This window comes from Belonocnema kinseyi, chromosome 7, assembly GCF_010883055.1.
Source record: "Belonocnema kinseyi isolate 2016_QV_RU_SX_M_011 chromosome 7, B_treatae_v1, whole genome shotgun sequence".
Classification (NCBI taxonomy): domain Eukaryota; kingdom Metazoa; phylum Arthropoda; class Insecta; order Hymenoptera; family Cynipidae; genus Belonocnema; species Belonocnema kinseyi.
The window spans coordinates 37433751-37440619 of record NC_046663.1 but is presented as its reverse complement, the minus strand read 5'-3'; the positions used below and the strand labels follow the sequence as shown (position 1 = coordinate 37440619).

General features: G+C 30.0%; 1 protein-coding gene and 1 long non-coding RNA gene across 6 annotated transcripts in view; one reads left to right on the top strand and one right to left on the bottom strand.

The window, feature by feature from the left end:
* The window catches only part of LOC117175916, a 77434-nt gene extending 73514 nt beyond the window's left edge, over positions 1 to 3920 (top strand). The window contains exon 2 of the long non-coding RNA XR_004467551.1: positions 3582 to 3920. This is a non-coding gene — a long non-coding RNA (uncharacterized LOC117175916). The remainder of the gene's footprint in view (positions 1 to 3581) is intronic.
* Positions 1 to 6869, bottom strand: part of LOC117175914 (growth factor receptor-bound protein 14-like) — a 1501030-nt gene that overhangs the window by 727897 nt on the left and 766264 nt on the right. The gene's annotated exons all lie outside the window — the stretch shown is intronic.

Here is a 6869-nt window from a genome sequence, read left to right as displayed (position 1 = left end):
CGCCATATCTCGGCTATGAAAAATCTTATCAAAAAGTTAGGCATCGCATTTTGAAGTTAAAGAGTAGTTCTTTACGATGCCATTGTCAGTTTGTGAAAAAAAAATTTTTCGCGATGTTACGGGGCCTCGAACACGAATGTGTTATTGATCAAAGCAACGAATTTGCAACCAATAAAATTATATTTCTAGAAAAAAGACTAACTTTCAATAGAAAACATAAATTTTCAGATAAATAGTAAAATTTTTAGCTAAAAGAGATGAATTTGCACTAAAAATAAAAATCTTAACAAATATTTAACATTTCAATCCCGAGATAAATTTCCAACTACTACTTTGATTCTGCAATTCTGCAACAAAGAAGATAGATTTTAGATAAAATAAGCCAACTTTTCATAAAAATAAAACTTTTCTTTCAAAAAAGTTGAATTTTAAAGGCGAAATAATAATTTTCTATAAAAAAATGAATCTTCAAAAAATAAAGATTTTCTAGTCATAACAGAAAAAAATGCCATGCGAATTGCTAAACTTTTAAGACAATTCTTTTCCGTAAAACAGTTGGATTTTAAACCCTGAAATATGAATTTTCAAACAAGAAGTTCATTTTCGAACAAAAAGTTGCAGTTTTAAACAAAAAAGAGAACATTTGAGCCAGAAAGATTAGTCTTCTATTAACGAAGACGAATTTTTAATTAAAAAATATTAATTTTTTAAACAAATTTAAAATGATAAAGTTAATTTTTAGCTAAAAAATTATTTTTTTGTTAAAAAATGAACTTTCAACAAAATAGTTAAATTTGCAGTCGAAGAGATGAGCCCTCAAAAAATTAAATTCTTAATAAAATAGACGGATTTTTGACCAGAAGTTTAAATTTCAAACTAACAAGATAATTTTTTAAAGCTGTCAATATATTGACGGAAATAAATAATAAGATTTAAAAAAGTCAATGAATGGTTGCTGAAGTAGAACAAAAATCTTGGACTGGACGATTTGATGCCAATGTGCGCACTCTATGCTGCTGATTAAAAAAACCCGTCGGAAGCTGACCGTTTGCACTGGAGAGTTTCGGTTTTCTGCAGTTTTCCACTCCCCTGACCAAATTTTCAGGAAAATGCGAGGATTTCTAATAAAAAATCATAGGATTAATGTGTATCGCTCTCCCATGGAAGAGAAGGATTTAAATTTGCAAAAACCCTCAAACATATACATGGCAAGACTAAATAAAATGAAAAAAATTAGATAATTTCATACAGAAAATCCAAGCACTAAATGTGTTTGTTAATCGGAAAATGTACGACGACACAATGACAGAGTATCGAAAGGCAGACGTTTGTCTCTGCCAAGCAGCAGTCATACGTGACTGGATTGTGAAAGAGCTAGGATTGTTATGTACTGCAACAGGATACCAATCACATTCGTTGGTTAGCATAGACAAGTAAGAACCAATGGTCAAACGAGGATCACTGCCTGACAACCTTCATCCTCGAATTTTAACAGCATCCAAAAACTAATTTTTTTGTCGAAATTTTTTTGTAAGTTAAAGCGAAATTTGTATTTCTCAGGCGGAAAAATGTAATGTAATGTTAATAATTTTTATAAGAGCAAAATTCCCTCATTTAAAAGTGGGTTAAAGCTTTTTTTCTCTTTCATGATACTGCTGAATTAGTCATGTTAGATTTTCTTTTTTTTTTAACAAATCGTCGACAATTTGCTTTTGCATTTTTTTTCATTGGATACAATTTTTGAAAATAAGGGGGGAAATTGACAAAATTCTCAGATATAGGGATCACAGGGGATTTTGAGAGAAATAAAGTGCGAAAAATAAGGTAGAACGGGCAAGAGGAAATATTTTCAACAAAATAATTAAACTTCCAACCAAAAGACGATTTTTTAACAAATTACATGTATTTTCAAGGAAATAGTTAAACTTTAAAATAAAAAAGATACTTTTTTAACCAAAAATAAAATAAGTTTATTTTCAGTTAAAAGAAAATATGTTTCAATTATAAAAAAACCGAATTATCAAATTCTTGAATTTATTAAAGAAAGGCGAATCTTTCAGAAAATATTTTAGTTTCTAACAGGGAAACAAAAATTTTTAATACGAAAAGATGAATTTTCAAATGAATAATTAAATTTTCAATTAAAAAAAGATACATTTTCAACAATGTTAACTTTTAATGAGAAAGTTGATTTTCAACCAAATAGTTTAATTTTCTAAACAAACTTTGGATTTTCCGGCCAAAAATACAAAATTTGTACAAAAAAGTTGAATTTTCAATCCGAAAATGTGAATTTTCAACAAAAATGTAAATTAACGGTTAAACAGTTCAAGATTATTTGTCTGGCCACAAATAGAAGAATTTCTAACAAAGTATTTAATTTTTAAATAATAATTTTATTTTTAAACCTAACAGTTTAATTTTTCACGAAAGCAGTTGAAATTGTAGAATTTTCAGGCTAAAACCAGGAATTTTCTGCAAAAAAAAGATTAGTAACCAAGCAAATACATGCATTTTTAATCAAGTATTTGAATTTTCAACAAAAAAAAAGTTAATTTTTTTATCAAAAATGTTAATTTACGGCATTATAATGGCATTTTTAACCAAAAAGAACAAACTTTCAATAGCATACATGAATTTTCAAGTAGAAAAGGTCAATTTTCAATTTAAAATATCAATTTTCAACAAAAAATGAAATAATAACGTTTTTCGTAAAAAAAAATAATTCTGAACTAGAAATAAAAATAATTTTTTATCTAAATAGATCGATTTTTAACCAGGATGTTAAATCTTAATGCAAGCAAAGTGTTCAACCAAAAAGTTGAATTTTTAACAAAAATGGTAATAATTCATATTTTAAACAAGAAAATTCATTCGTTTTATTTAAAAAATATTTAGATTAAACTAGAAAACATGATTTCTAAACAAAATAATTGAACCTTTAACCAAAAAATACAATAATATTCAACAAAATTCATGAATTTTTTACCAAATAGTTAATTTGTCAACTTAAAAAGATAAATTTTTCAGCCAAAAATAGAATAGTGAAATTTTCAGTAGAAAAAATTAATTTCAAACAATGAATAAAACAAATAATCAACCAGTTAAAACTAACTAAAAAAGGCGAACTTTTCAAAAATGTTGAATCCTAAACCAAAATATTGTATTTTTAAGAAACAAGATTAATTTCAGTTAAAAAATTAATTTTTATACACAAAAAACGAATTTAAAAAAAGTTAAACTTTCAAGTAAATAATTTTTAATAAAATAGTTTAATATAAAAGCTCTTCAACCCAAGATATGAATTTTAAATATATTATATTATATTATCAACTAAATACTTGCATGTTTAACCAACAAAGATAAAATTTCAAAAAAAAAGATAAATTTTCAAAACAGAAAAAAAGTTTCAAAAAGAGTTGAATTTTCTAGCAAGAAAGACTTTTCAGTCAATAAAGAAAAAAATTCATCCAAAATATTGAATTTTTAACCAAGAAGATTAATTCTGAAAGAAAAATATAATAGTAAGCTTTCCAATTAAAAATAAATTAATATTTTAATTATGTTTTGGTTTTGACCAGATAAAATTGTAACAGAACTGTTACCATAGAATAGAGCTTGAGGTGGCCCTGCACGAAAGGGTTGATGGGCCGCATCCGAGATGATCCGAAACCCCCCGATAGGTCCCGAAGTTATGGGCGACGGAACTTACCGTCGTCAGTGTTGTTGGCTCGTTCGCTCAGCCGAAAACCAATCCTAGGTATAAGCGAGTGCTCTCGATCCCGCTCTGGACTGCCTCCGTCGCTTCGATATTCGATCCCAGCTTCCACTATTCTGACCGGAAATACCAGGTTCCGATCTACCCACCGGTTACAATAATGTAAGTGGGAATAAAGATCGCATTTTAACCCTTAAAGGAAGTTCAACTTTTATTGTGTCTTCACCTTCTTCTCAGCACTCCATTTTCCGATTTCCCTCCTCGGCATTAACTCCGTAATACCTGGCGTCCAAATCAAAAAACCCACAATCCTTGTCCTTTCAAATTTCAAACATGCCGAGAAAAAAGGGACAAAATTTTCAATTTAAACTCTTAATCTGAACTCTGAGTAACTCGTTGCATGCTATTTGATCTATTGCATTACCTTGAAATATTACAAACCTATTATTAGGATATATTTTATGATAATGAAATTTGATACCGATATTTCTGGAAGATGATGTTTATAATGTGTGTATTGGTACGATTTACATGTATTGTACTATACTTTGATATACTCGTATTTTATCATTTTTATGTGATTTACCATTGTATTTTGTATTGTTCGTTCCCATGCGTCATGAAACGTTTAAGAAATATTGCGCATATGGATTGAAATGACAAGTGAAAGTAGCTATTCGTTTAGATTGAATAAAAAATGGAAACTATCAATCCAAGTTTAAAAAAGAATAAAACTGGGTCTAAAAATAATATTACTAAAGTTTAAAATCAGTTTTCGAATACCAAAATGAAGAAATAAAATATTATAATAAGGAACGATGAAACCTGAAAAGAAAGACATTCATTTTTATTTTCCTGAATATTCCAAGCGCCCGACTTGACGAAACTTCCAAGCGCGCAAACAAGTTCGCTCGTGCAGTCAGTAATACTCTCGAGTCGAGGTAAGGTCACGCGACGTATATCATAAACAAAAGATCACGGAACGAAAACAAACACATTTTCGAAATCTGCGACAATTAATTACAATCTTAATTAAAATATTACAAAATAAACTCAAATATTCTCATCGAAATGAAAATGAAATAGAAACCGCTTATATAAATGGATTATAGGGTGTCACATTGATACAAATTTAAAATAAATGAAAATTAAATGAAACTCAGATCGGGTACGGCCAAGTTAATGATGACTAACCCCACCAAAATGTAAAGCGACCATGATAGTTTATACCTGGAAGGTGACGCTGCACTTTCAACCGTAATTAAACGTAATTAAACCAAGGTCGCAACAAGACCAATAATCCGAAACAGAAGTAATGTCACCTAAAAATATTGGCACTATACCTAAAACAACAAATAGGTTAATAGGACGTGGTAGGGGTTTCGCGATAAAAACAGAAAGAATACACAGTAAATAGAGACAGGTCAAACCAACATAAATTAATTCCGGAAAGACAAGTAGAAACAACTCAAGCCACAAACAATACATTCTTGTGGGATAACGAAAATTTACCAAGAACAGGCGCGCTAATACAAATAAATAATACGAGACAAATAGATAACGAAACTTTCGAATGGCATTCATTTTTAGAAAACAACACACAATTCGTTTTAGAAACAGATGAACTTATAGGAAGCGCAGAGTTCAACGAATTTATGAACCAAAAAAGGGAAAGATTTTTTAGAGAAAGGGAAGAAACGGCAAACAACTTAAGGTCTACATTACACACATCAGCTCATAGTTCTCTTAAAAATAGACAAGAAGCAATAGAACCTAACTACAGGAAAAATAGAAGCGAAACTCGAAATAGACAGTCAGTTCAAATCGATTTAAGGGAAAAATTTAAAGAAACTAACAAACATTCTCATAATAATACGGAAAACCGTAGTAAATCAAGAATTAATCATTTAAAATTACTGGATACCGATGACGGTGAACCATTAGAGGACAGAATTAACTAAAAAAAAAACAGATCACGTAGTCTTTCGACAAAAAGTAACAGATCAAACAGACACTCTTAGACTCCACACAAATAACTCAGATATAGATTACGAATCTGACAATAATTTTAATAATCAAACAATACCAGCTAATTATTTCCCTTTCGACATAATACAAATACAATTTCAAATTATGAGCAATTGGCCCATTAAATTCCGGAATAATAAAGAAGACAACCCCGCGCATTTTCTGGAAGAATTAAAAAGATTCAAAAGGGGTTATAAGATAAATGATCTAGACATCTTAGAAAACTTAATGTTGATCGAAGATGCAAAAGATTGGTGCGAAAGAAATAAAAATTTTTAGCGATGTTTACCGGATTTTACCGAGGATTTTAAAAACGCGTATATCGACGAGCGATTTTCAGAAGAAATTAGACAAAAAATAAAATTTTGTAACCCAAAAAAAAGGACTCAAGACATTCACTCTTATCTTACAGAAATGAGAAAACTATTTACAAAATTATACCCTAGAAAAAGCCGCGAATGGGAATTGCGCAGAGCTTACGAAAACCTAAACAATTAGAAGATTTAGGCAAAGAATGGGAAACTGAGCTAGCCAAGTCGAAAGTTAGAGGGCAAGTTTTACAAATAACAGAACCAAAAATGGAGGAAAAAAGGAACAAAGGCGTAACAATAGTAACGGGGATAAAAATAATTTCAATAGTAAGGATTTAAAGGGAAAATAATAAAAATGAAAAGGATAACCAAAACGGGAACCAAAATAATCAGAGTAAAAACCATATAGAAATCGATTTCCATTTTCAAAATTCGGATTTCCATTTCTTCCTTTCCCAAACCAATACCAACAAAATTGTAGACCTAATTTCAGACCTAGATTTCCACCTGGTTTCCAATCAAATTTTCAACCTAGATTTCATCCAAGCCACACATTCGTACGCTAGCAGGGAATTAATGGAAAAAAATTCAGAATTCCAGTTATTCAATTTTTAAACCCGTCTCGCGAAAATTAATGGTTGCGAACGGTGAAACGGTTGACATAATTGGGCAAGTGGTAATCCCAATTAAAATCGGTAAACACACAAAACTAGCTACGAGGGTAGTTCAATAAGTCCTTAGAATGACCAACATATGGCGCGCGAATCGCTCCAAATCATCTGTTTTCAGTCAGCACCACTCCCGACTAGATA